Raw genomic sequence first — 13,694 nt, forward strand, 5'->3', positions numbered from 1 at the left:
ATCTTTCGAATGTCATCTCATTATTTTCTGACCATAATCTACAAACAGGAGCTGAGTTAGTTAGCTGTTCGCGAATGCGATGGTTTGCTAATTGAAGATATACCTGAAAGTTAACCTGTCCGCGATGCATCCTCGCCACAATGTAGGTTTAGCCTTCACGTGCTATGGAAAAGATTATATTTTTCATTTGTGAACTGGTATTGGGTTGTGTGTTGTGTTCAAGTGCTTTTGTTGTCGTACTATAGGGAAATGAGAGATGGACTCACAGATCCCTGTTATTTGGGTAAAACAATTTTAGATTGCTTAATTAATCTGCTAGTTGGAAGGAAAAATAAAAGCAACAAATAAATAGGCCTACACTTGAAAAATGTAAATTACTATGAGGATTGTTCTACAATACCATTATAATAATTTGTTGCATATCTGAACATTATATTTTCCTTGATACTGACAGGGAATAATAGTAGAGTGATAGCTCTCATATAGCAGAAATCCCTAAATGCAATTTTTACACACTGTATGCTCCATCGCGAAGTGCTTGTGGCTAAAATAATTATTAGGATTATCTTAAAGGAGAATTCTGATGTGATATTGACCTAAAGTGTATTGAAACATGATACCGAGTGTGACCGTATGTCTCATAGCCCATCTCGGCTTGTCCCCTGCACTCCAAAATCTGGCGCTAGTTAGCCGATGCTACCAACAGCTTTTTCAATAGTGGTGCTTCGCATCGGCTAGCCATGCAAATAAATCACTGTTTTACACCCATTTACGAGGCTCAATGTATCTCCACACTTCATTGGTAGACTTCTGAGGGCCCTGACATTTAAAACGAGACATTGAGAACTTTGAAAAAGCACTGGTAGTTTACTTACAAGACGATTTATACAGACAGTATCTTCCGCGAAGTTTAGCGTTTGCAGCCATCTTGAATTTAGTCACGATAAAGTCGAAAGCAACGAAAGTAAGAATGAACAGGTATGATAAGGGATCAGATTCCAAAAATAATTCAGTGGAAATGCATGGATTCCAGTTTCTTCCAGTAGCAGCAACTGGAATCCATGCATTTCCACTGAATTATTTTTGGAATCTGATAGAGCTAATATTTCTGTTTTAGCTGCAAACGCTAGGTCTACCCTTATGTGAAGCTAGCTACTAGCCTAATCAAAGATTGTCCCAGAGCCCGATTACGGAGAGCCGGATCACTCCCTATTAACTCCATTGTACCTGCAATCTGTTGCAGTTCCGCTAGGGGCGATCACGACTAAGTGCAAAAACAATGGGGGTCTATGGAGCTAGACGGCTAAATTTGTCTCTTTCACCTGGTTGTCGTTGAAAAATCGAAGATTTGATTGTGGTTTCTGCAAGCTCACTATGGATTATAGGTCAAAAGTTGAATGAACGAGTACTTACGTCCTTTCGATTTCTTACAGGTTGGATCGTTGTTGCCCACAACACACTAGCTTTCTGCTAATGAATGACGTCATTGACGCATTTGAAAGGCTTTTTAGAACAAATAAGTAACTCATACTCAGCGGTGTGTATTTTCTCTGTCCCCTCTTTCGCATGCAACATTCACATTTCTGGGCAAAAAATTGTATCCCGAGAAAAGTGGATTTGAGGGGTACAGCTCTCCATTAATTCTGCATTTATTCGTGAGCGCCCTCATGTGGAACCAGAAAAGGAACTGCAACCAGTTCTCCAAGGAACTCCAAACCGGAAGTTTCCCGAGAGTGGCAGTTCTCCCCTTATTAGCATTCTCTGGGGGGACCAACTGAAAAATCGTTCAATTTGACTCAGTGCCCTCCCATTGAGAACGACGGAGTCTGTTCGTCCATTTCTTTTACTGTCTATGTTCACGACTCTTGTGTGTTGCTCTCCACCATTTTGAAAAGGTCAAAGGTTATCTCATCTCGGCAACTCGTGCATCAAAATATTCTACGAGCTGCCCAGTGGAAAATACCACATGAATGGTGTTCATGTGCATTTTCCATTTTGGCTTTTGGTATTTACCATAATTACCATAGCGCGTTAAAGCGATGGTTTGGAGTAATTTCACCCTAGGGTCCTTTGCACCATGACCCCGAGCCAAACACCCTCCCAGAACCTGGTTTCCCTTGGTCGAACCCTGGTCGAGTAGCCCTGTCAGAAACTAATGAGTTTCTGCAGGCGTAATGGAACCAACTTTTATCTCGTAAATTACCCCACTAATAATGCCCTGAATGTCTCTCTCTTCTCTATATCCCCAAAACACGCCTTAAAACTAAGGGTGATAGAGCCTTCTCTGTTGTTGCCCCCCAACTCTGGAATAGTCTACCTGTACATATTAAGTCCTCTCCAACCATTGACTGCTTTAAGTCTAACTTAAAGACTTTCATTTTCTCCCAAGCTTTTAATCTACCTTAATACCCCCCCCCACACACACACACACACTCTTTATTCTTTATTTTATTTTTGACCAATTTGTTTATTATTTCAATTATTTATTTATTTTCCCCCCATGTTATGTTATTATTGTTGTTGTACCATTGTCATTGTTTTATGTTTGCTTGTAAGCACTTTGGTTCAACTCAGTTGTTTTTAAATGTGCTATAGAAATAAAGTTGACTTGACTTGACTTGACATATTTTTGCAAGTGCTACAAAAAAAATTCATTCTGTAGGCTACGATGGAAGATAACACTGGTGCGATACAGTTTGGCGATCCATGCGTGAGACTGAGGCGCTTGTTTGTTTGAAGTGCGTGTGTAGGGTGTGTGTAGGCCTAGGGTGTGAGAGGGGAATGTGCTTTGATTCCAACTTAGTGGTTGTAGTCTACGTGATTAAAAAACATGTCCATGTGTGGGTGTAGTATCAAAACAATCATAATAAAAATCCTACAACAGTTTGCAAATTATCCTTAAGCCAAGGAAGTGTTTTGCCTAAAGCAGTATCTTCTGACCGGCCGCATTGAGATCTCTGACAATCGCCTTCCCAGCTAGCACTTTACGTTGCCAGTAGGCCTACGTTGCTGCAATGTCACTGAATGCCCCAAAATACGTTGCCACAATGTTGTATCTAACGTTGCTACAACATGCAAAGTGAAAGGTGAGAATTCCTAACCGCAACCCAGACCAATCATTCATTTAAAACTTTAAAAAAAAGTCCGCTGAGAATGTTCACTTCTATCTGTCAAATTTTAATCCAGTTCATGCTTTATGCGCAACATAATGCTAGTCTTGCTTAATAGGCCTCGTGTTAAAAAAAAAAAAGGGACTTCTAGTCGGGGAGCCAAAGTCTCAAAAGCTCAAGAAAATGGGTTGAACCTGACATCGTCTGCCATACTTTTTATTTGTGTTTTTTCTGTTAACTTTGACCCTAAGGACCAATAATTGGAGGGTCTGCTCTGCCGGAAATATCGCGGAAAACAAATGTGGCCATTTTAGTGTATGCACCCTATCTTTTTTATCAGAAAAATTTGAAAAATGTATTTTTCCCTCAACTCCTCAGTGGGTTGGGTAGGCTATCAATAAATGCATTCCAGATGCACAGAACACGTGCTGACACCATCCACTGAAAAAATACCTCTTAAAACACATTTCTACATGATTTTGCATCAATTTAATGCAAAAAATAGGTATTTTCTCACTTTTTCCCAATATATTCATCTGTACTTCATTGAAAATCAATTATTCCCCCAAGTTATGACATCAGTCAACATGCCATTCTTTTCACTAAACGGTATACTCACTCCACAGAAAAAATGATAAAAATCCAACCAAAGTCAGTGGATCTGTGATGATTTAGTTGGTGATCAACAGGTTCAGAACTTCAATAGAATTTTAGACTACTCTCAAAATTCTGAAAAACATGCTGGATATTTAGCATCATGGCACACACATGACACACACACACACACACACACACACACATGATCTAAGTAATTTGAATGAGTTTGGAACAACCAACTACTTGTAACTTTACTGTGAGAAACATGAGGAGGCAGAGACCAGAATGTTTTCTCACATTGCATACTCAGTAAAAATTCTGCCCCACAAACGGGCTGTAGTCGTTGCAGTAAATACAGCGAAAGCATATTTGGTATCATTAGTGGGTTTGATCCAGCAAGACCACAGCATGGCGAAGTAAGCCCACTATTGTTCTTCATAAGTTTTCTTTATTTCTTTATTAGTGGGTTTGATCCAGCAAGCCCACTATTGTTCTTCTTTTTGTACTAACTAATGCTCCTAGACCGTTTGAGCTATCGACACGGTTCGAACTCCAAAAATTCAGGCCCAAACCGGTGTAGCTTGCTTGTTACTTTCGTGTTGCTGGCCCTTGTCGTTTTTGCGGTATTGCCGTTTTTCGGCGTTTTTCGGCCCCATTGAAATGAATGGCGGAATGTTCAGGATTCTAATTTCGATTATGACATCACAGCTCTAATTGCTTAACCCTTAAAGGTGTAGGTTTTTGAACATTCTAAGTTCCGCAACAATTAAAGGTTCTAAAATTCTATGTTGAATTTAATGAACCCAGATATTCTTTAGTGCTTTGCAGCTTACGCGGCCGCATAAACAACACACATCTCCCGCTTTACTTGGCGGTAGCCTACGTTGCTTTCATTGTAGACTTTACCAAACAGTATAAACCCCCTGTTAACCTTTCCTGCTTTGTTTCAGACCGTAGTCAGAAACGCAGGGGAGATTCGTTATTCGAGGGCCGATGTTAAGATAAAATAACGTCGGGGTCACAGTCCCATTTCCGATGAGCAAAATACACGAGCTGAACTTTATGGAGTTTTATTTCGGACAGTAACACCGCTCACACTGTGTACAGACTCCAACTTGAACTTCCACACTCTCTGCTCCAGTCGCATGCATACACTTCCCTCACTCTATCTCCCCCTCCTTCCCAGCTTCCCCACACACACACACACGGAGCTCTCTTAAAGGAGCCGCAACACCATTTTACAACACCCCTCTCTTTGCCCCGCTCTCTCTCGCTCACTCAATGGACACGCGCGACTCGGCCAACGCAATCCAAATAAAACATTACAATCATGAAAGCAAGGACTCATAGAAGACGACTAGCTAAATTACTATTAAATCTGCTTAGCAACATTAGCATGCTGCACATATTTGTTTAAAACTCTTGGTTTCAAGTTGACTGATCAAATCAATACCAATGTTTCCCAAAAGTGCCTGTACCAAGGAGAACAAGTATTACCTTTAAACTTAAACACACATGGGGAAACTGAACAGTCCAATCAGTAGACTATGATAAGCTAGCCAACTATGCTACTATGCTACTTTGTTTACAATATTTCCAGGCTTCAACCACACAGCTGAATTAAAGAGGGAGAGTTGTAAAATAAATAGTAGGCCTATAGTGTGCCATACCTACCTAGGCTAATCTGCATAAAGTGCTGTCATAAATATCAGACATTCAGTATTCTCTCTTTTTATATCAGGATATAAAATAATACAGATATATTCTATTATATTGTAATCCTCTGGTGTTCTAAGGTAGGCTATTGAAACGTTATTTTAAAAAATGCATTTTGGAAAATAGCTCTTTATTTGATTATCATAAGAATGTGTTTTCTATACAGATATATCGACATCGGTAAATATCGGTATCGGCCATAACAGCAAAATTAATATCGGTTATCGGTATCGGCCACAATTTTCACATCGGTGCATCACTAGTATTAGTAAATCAAGTGCATGGCTGATATATTTTGGGCTGTACCATGAAGAAAAAATGAACCATATAGAAATAAACCACCTAAACCATATATTGTCTGAAAGCATATACCCCCAAGATGTGAACTAAGATGGGTTTTGACATTTCCCACCCTCCTCATGACTTTAATGCTCATGCATAATACATTAGGTATAGGTAAATTGGATGTATGGCGATCTACCTGTAGTGCTCTACTGAGCTTCAGCTGTCAGTCCCACTGATGTCCATGATGCATCAGTTGGCACCGATTGGACCAAAATGGGCCTGTAGCTCATAGACTTATACAATTGTTTTAATTTCTCCTGGTTTAAAAGAGGGTCTTGGAGTAAAAGGTTGAACCTATTGAGATTGATAATAATCTTGCTATACAGAAAATAAACTTTTCTTTAATAATTTTCTTGTCTTAATTGACTGCAAACATTGTGTAATCACTAATGACACGAACAACGTAATGCGTCAATTTGACCTTTACCTTTGACACCATGGTCTTTAGTACCCACTCTGTGCATGTAGGCTTTATTAAATGTAGTTGGGAGATCTAGTTGGGAGATATCACACCAACACTATATTTCGAGTATGACCTCATGTGACCTTGACCTTTGATCAGTTCATCAAGCCCTTATTAATGAGTAAGTATAATACGTTTGATGAAGATCATCTTACCATCTTGGGAGATACTGTCTAATATCATGATGTTCTTACATATAATTTTGGCACAGTATCCATTGTATTGTGGTACAAAAGAAAGTCGGTTCAAATGTAAATGTAAATTAGGTTTGTAGGCCAAGTATACTTGTGTATACAAGAAATTTGGTGTCTGCATTTATCCCCTATATTGAACACACAGAGCACACAGTGAACACACAGTGAGGTGAAGCACACACTAGCACGGAGCAGTGAACTGCCCTGCTACAGCGGTGCTCGGGGAGCAGTGAGGGTGCCTTGCTCAAGGGTACCTCAGCTGTTCCCACTGGTCAGGGATTGAATCGGCAACCCTTCGGTTCCAAGCCCGAAGCCCTAAACAGTAGGCCACGACTGCCCCCAAATAAATGATACCAAATATTATTTCGCTCTATTTACTGCCACCTTCAACACTAATTTGCTCAGACTATGAGGAAAGCCTGGATGTTCAGGAATAGGTTACAACAGCAGCACGGCGATACATGTTGTGTGTATGACAGGAGTGTATGACGGCGATACATGTTGTGTGTATGACAGGAGTGACTTTGGTGGTACTCTAGATGCTCTGCTAATGTCATAACTTGGGGGAAAAGTTGATTGCCAATGAAGTAAAGATGAAAATATTGGAAAAAAGTGAGAAAATGCCTATTTTTTGCATTAAATTGATGCAAAATCAAGAGTTATTTTTTCAGTGGATATTGTCAGCACATGTATTCTGTGTATCTGGAATGCATTTATTGACAGCCTACCCAACCCACTGAGGATTTGAGGAAATAAAAATATTTTTCACAGTTTTCTGATCAAATTAGAGGGTGCATACACTAAAATGGCCACAATTGTTTTCCACGATATTTCCGGCAGAGCAAACCCTCCAATTAGTGTTTCTTAGGGTCAAAGTTAGAAAAAACTAGGGCTGTCAATCGATAAAAAAAAATCATCTAATTAATTACATACTCTGATTAATTATTCTAAATTAATCATATTTTTCTCAAATTAATGAATCGAAATTAATCAGTTATTTTTCTCAAATTAATGAATCGAAATTAATCAGTTATTTTTCTCAAATTAATGAATCGAAATTAATCAGTTATTTTTCTCAAATTAATGAATCGAAATTAATCAGTTATTTTTCTCAAATTAATGAATCGAAATTAATCAGTTATTTTTCTCAAATTAATGAATCGAAATTAATCAGTTATTTTTCTCAAATTAATGAATCGAAATTAATCAGTTATTTTTCTCAAATTAATGAATCGAAATTAATCAGTTATTTTTCTCAAATTAATGAATCGAAATTAATCAGTTATTTTTCTCAAATTAATGAATCGAAATTAATCAGTTATTTTTCTCAAATTAATGAATCGAAATTAATCAGTTATTTTTCTCAAATTAATGAATCGAAATTAATCAGTTATTTTTCTCAAATTAATGAATCGAAATTAATCAGTTATTTTTCTCAAATTAATGAATCGAAATTAATCAGTTATTTTTCTCAAATTAATGAATCGAAATTAATCAGTTATTTTTCTCAAATTAATGAATCGAAATTAATCAGTTATTTTTCTCAAATTAATGAATCGAAATTAATCAGTTATTTTTCTCAAATTAATGAATCGAAATTAATCAGTTATTTTTCTCAAATTAATGAATCGAAATTAATCAGTTATTTTTCTCAAATTAATGAATCGAAATTAATCAGTTATTTTTCTCAAATTAATGAATCGAAATTAATCAGTTATTTTTCTCAAATTAATGAATCGAAATTAATCAGTTATTTTTCTCAAATTAATGAATCGAAATTAATCAGTTATTTTTCTCAAATTAATGAATCGAAATTAATCAGTTATTTTTCTCAAATTAATGAATCGAAATTAATCAGTTATTTTTCTCAAATTAATGAATCGAAATTAATCAGTTATTTTTCTCAAATTAATGAATCGAAATTAATCAGTTATTTTTCTCAAATTAATGAATCGAAATTTTTAATCAGTTATTTTTTCTCAAATTAATGAATCGAAATTAATCAGTTATTTTGACAGCCCTAGAAAAAACACAAATAAAAAGTATGGCAGACAATGTCAGGTCCAACCCACCTTTGAGACTTTCCCCGACTATTCATAACACTTTCATTAGGGCTGCTTTAGCCACAGTCTAGTGACTAGAACAGTCTAGTGACACATTTCATGAAGGCCCTTTTGGACATGTCAGTTAGCCTACATTTGCACCACTGGTTAGATGTAAAATGCATTTAGCTTTAGGCTACTGGTATTTCATCTGTGGAATGACAATAAAGTTGAATTGAGATTGTGATTGTTTTATAATGACGCTACAGATTTTGTGGCTGGTGCTTTCACCTTTGCAGCACCTGTACTATGTGCAAAAAAGTTAACATAGAGCCCTGGTATCACACATATCTTATGTAGGCTATTCTGTCTGATACGCCATGCTGATGTTATAACCCTGAAATAACTAGCCCTTATCCCCTCACACATGAAACGTAAAAAGGTTAATGCAAAAAAATAAAATGTTAATGAGAAACTTTCTGATATTTGGGAATGGGAAAATAATCCCTAATGGACACATTAATCTTAATCAAAAAAATAATCGTTAGATCAGTCAACTAATCAAAAAAAATAATCGTTAGATTAATCTTTTATAAAATAATCGTTTGGGACAGCCCTAAAAGTAACTGATCAAATTTGTAAAATATTTTGCTTGCATAAAGGGGGAGTCATTAAGCATAAACTGTTAAAAGTTTCGGTTATCAGTTTTTGAAAATAAACTCAAACGTTGAAATCAGTATTGACCCTCAAAATCCCATATCGGTCAGGCTCTATAAGGTGGAGACAAATTAAGACACACACACACACACACACACACGCACACTGTCAGACACCAAACAGGACGAGGACCACAAAAGCGTCACGTTAGAATGTTTATTTAAGGGTTGGGGGTTACAGGGGTTTCAGGGGTTCCGGGAGTTCCAAGAGTCTGCGTGTGTGTGTTCCCCAATAGCCGAGCAGCAATGGCAGGAGCTGGATGATCCGGGAAGTCCTGGGGAAACACACACACAACAGCAATTGAAACGAAGCAGCAGTACAGTCAAGGGCTAGGCTGTATTAGAGAGAAGAGAGACGGAAGGCAGGTCAAGATTACGGGGCTGGAGATCAAAGAGGTAGTCGGCGGGTCTGGGTTCACAGGCAAAGAGTCAGAGTCGTTTTCCAAGACAGGCAGGTAACTGGTGCGGGTTTGCAGACGATCTGACAAATGTGGACTGAAAAGCAAGGCTTTAAATACAGGGCATGATGAGTGGTGAATGCAGTGCAGCTGGTAGGTAAACGAGGGTGAGGCAGAGCAGAGCAGGAACAGGTGGAGGTCATCAGGCTTCAATCAGCGCGTGTTACCAGGCAGAGAGAGAGCTCATGACACACACGCGTGCACACACACAGGCATGCTAAACAAGCATGCACAAAAGTTTCAAGAGTGGGGGATGGAGTAGTAGGAGATGGAGACAAATTGATAAGTATGATTTATTTTCACGGAACGGATATACAGGACTAAGCGGCGGTCATATTTTGTACCGCTATGCGGTACATCTAGTTGAATAACCAAGATGTGAGTTTTACAAAGACTTGCAGAAGTAGGGCATTGGGAGGCATGCTTTATTTTGTTCCTGTGGCAGGTGGTAACACCACGTGGTGGTCATATCATGTACAGTAGGCCTACATTTAGTTATGATTTGACATTAATTTGACCACTTGTTGTTGTAAGTCACTTCGGATAAAAGAAAAATATCTGATATGTAAACATAAATATTAACTTCTTACATAAATCTATCAAGTCAGGAGTGTAATTCTCTACGATAGCTGAACTCAGATGAACCTGTGTTTGCAACAGCCAGTAAAACGCCAGTTTCCGAACTTGCTGTTTTACTGCTTCCACAGGCTTAACCATGGGGAATTTAAATGTGTGCATTAAAGTCCTCCCAAATCGTTTCAGAAGTGCAGCAAACATATCTAGGTTTCAAATGCAGTTGTTTACTCAATTCCAAACAAAATACATGCTATGGCGCATCTGGCTATAGCGCCTGTACCACATTTGGATCCATGGGGACCTGGGTTCAAGTCTGACCCGGGGTATTTCCCGGTCCCATCCCACATCTCTCTCCCTTTGCAGTAGCTTCCTGTCAGCTACTTCACTGTCCTATATAATAAAAGGGGAAAAAGACCACCAAAAAATATACTTCAGAAAAAAAAGGAAAATACATGTTCCTGGGTTTTGGTGATTTGGAAACGAGTCATGTCAATGGGCTCCTTTCCAGAACAACTTGCAGAGCAAATTCAAAGTTGCTAGGTTTGTCTGGGTTCACCCATGCTAGTCTAATGCTTTTGAATCAGGTGGCAGTGATATCTTTATAATTTAATGCAATACACATACCTAAATTTGCTACCAGTAGATCACTGACAGTCCAAGCAATATGGACAAACAGATTAAATTAGTGTGATATGAGTTTGTACAAGCGACTGGGGAACTTCACATTCCTGTGAGATGACGAATTGTTTTTTGAATAAAATGTTCTGAGAACCTATTGCCATTTGTGCTGGGATCTTCTATGCATAAACATTTACATATAAATCGTAATATAAATGTAAATACCTCTTATCTTGATACCAAGAACTGGTCAACAGTCTCGTCAAACAATGAACAATCAGTTCATTTTTGACTTTCAAGCGGCCTAACCAGCAGTGAAATTAAGTTAAAATGATACACTGAACTCTAGCCTACCCAGTTACCATCTTTCTGGTAAACCAAGGTTTTTTATTAGTTGTTCAGCCTAGCCTACTCAATTTCAAAGAAATTAGCCTGTGTTGTTTAAAACCCCCTACTGTAGCCAACGACCTGTGTTACCTTTTCTTCTCCATGGAGTTAGGCTAAGTAAACAAGGTAGCCCAGGCGCTTGTTCTTTTATAGGCTACAGCATAATCTAAGGAATAATGTCTGATAATGGAAACTGTTGAATGAATTAGGGTAGGGTCTGGGTCTTATGTGCTCTAAAGTAGCCAGGGGAGAAGGCCCTTAGGCTCCGTCCACACGGAGACGGGTAAACGCACAGGTTTGGCATCGTCTTGGCAGATCGTCCAAACGAATCCTATAAACGCACTGCCCGAAACCGCACTTTTTTGAAACCTGGTCCCAGGGTGGAAAAATCTGAAACCGTAGCCCTTGCAAGTTCGTTTGGACAGCGAAACAGCATACTTGCGTACTGCCTAGGCATACATGAATGCTGATAGTCCAGGCAAAGTAAGGTCTGACCCAAAACTAATTGCAACAGAATTTATTTTCACATTTTTATATTTCAATTGGTGATCTAAACACCATAGTAAAAGTCCATGAAAATCCAGTTGGTGGAAATATGTTAAAATGAGGGTTGTTTTAGGCATTATCCTTCAGCGAATCAAGTGAACAGCTGATACATTTTGGCCTGCACTATTAAGGGAAACAAATTAAACATCATAAACTATATATTTTCTAAAAGCATATAACCTCTAGAAGTGATATGACACCAAATAGGACATGTCCCATCTTCCTCCATGCAATGCAGAATACATTGGCCTCTATTCTGTATCGGCAAATCTAGTGTAAAGCGGATACATTTTAGCCTATACTGTCTATGGAAAACAGATTAAATACCCTAAACTATATATTTCCTGAAAGCATATTACTTGTAGATGAGATATAACACCAGTTAAGACATGTCTCATCTTCCTCCATGCCATGCACAACACATTGCCCTCTATTCTGCATAGGCGAATCTAGTGTAGAGTGGATACATTTTGGCATGTACAGTCAAGGGAAAACAAATTAAACACCCTAAACTATTTTCTGAAAGCATATACCCTTTAGATGAGATATTACACAATTTAAGACATTTCCCATCTTCCTCCATGCCATGCACAATACATTGCCCTATATTCTATATAGGTGAATCTTGTGTAAAGCGGATACATTTTAGCCTATACTGTCTATGGAAAACAAATTAAACACCCTAAACTATATATTTTCTAAAAGCATATGCCCTCTAGATGAGATATGATACCAGTTAAGTATTATCTTCCTCCATGCCTTGGACATGGTACATCCTACTCTGTATTAAAACACATAGATTTTAATATATATCGCTGAAAAAGGTAGAGCATTCCAAAATGTTCAATGTTAACATTAAAAATCATATTATTGTTTAATTTGACCATCATTTGTCCTCAGATTCACCCCTGTGGGCTGAATAGTAATTGAGATATAGGGCCATATTTGTCTAATACGCATGGTCACTAGCAAATAGCTTAGGGGTTTGTCCAGTCCACATTGGGTGTGGTTTTGTTTTCAAAAAGTCCGGCACCTGGCGCAAAAAGGTGGATCTTATGTTTCTTAGTTAGCCATGGGTGTGTTTTGGGCGTTACATCCTTTAAACCAATGAGAGTGACATCTGTCATTCCCTTTAACAGCAAGCAGTTGGACTTCAAACAGCGCATCAGTATTGTGATAGTCAGCGGCCCATTTGAAGGAATCTGCTTGCATGCGAGACCGTATGGAACAGGTATTCCACTAAACCATGCTTTACTAAAACCTAGCAGAGTATAGCCTATAAACGCATCTGCACTCGTCTATTATTTGAACTCATTGGCAAAGTAAAACTAACTTCTCTGTGGTGTCATAGTCAACACAAAACAGTTATACACAGTTAATTACGCTATTGACTGACAACAGGTTACAAAATAGCCTGAAAAAGGTAACACTTACCCCAATAGTGTTTAAATGACTGAATAAGAAACCTAAGGACATTTATCCTGCAGAGGTGTTGCTTACATCTTGTGACAGTGCGTCTTCTGATGTGCTCCATTTGTGCATCTCACCTATTCACTTTTAACTGTCATTAACAATTTGCAAATGATGGTGAATGGTGAAACTACTCATTGTGAGACATATTTCCTGATATCTTTATTATAATTATTATGTTCCCCATTGTAATCATGTAATTTGTAATGTTTTGCATGGATGTGCGCTGGTGCACGTTCCTTTGGACGAGAAAAGCAGGGTGTAGTTGTGCACCCGCCCATCACTGTTGATAATGCACTCTTAAAATAACATATAAACAACTCACCATGGATTTCTGACCAGGTATTTCTTGGTCAGTGGCGTAATGCGTTTTAGGTAGTGTACGATAGCGATTTTTAGATAATGCGCTAGACCCCTCCTTAGGTCGTTAATGGCTACACCCCTTGGTACGTTGCT

Source organism: Alosa alosa, chromosome 1 (assembly GCF_017589495.1).
Source record: "Alosa alosa isolate M-15738 ecotype Scorff River chromosome 1, AALO_Geno_1.1, whole genome shotgun sequence".
In the NCBI taxonomy this organism is placed as follows: Eukaryota; Metazoa; Chordata; class Actinopteri; order Clupeiformes; family Clupeidae; genus Alosa; species Alosa alosa.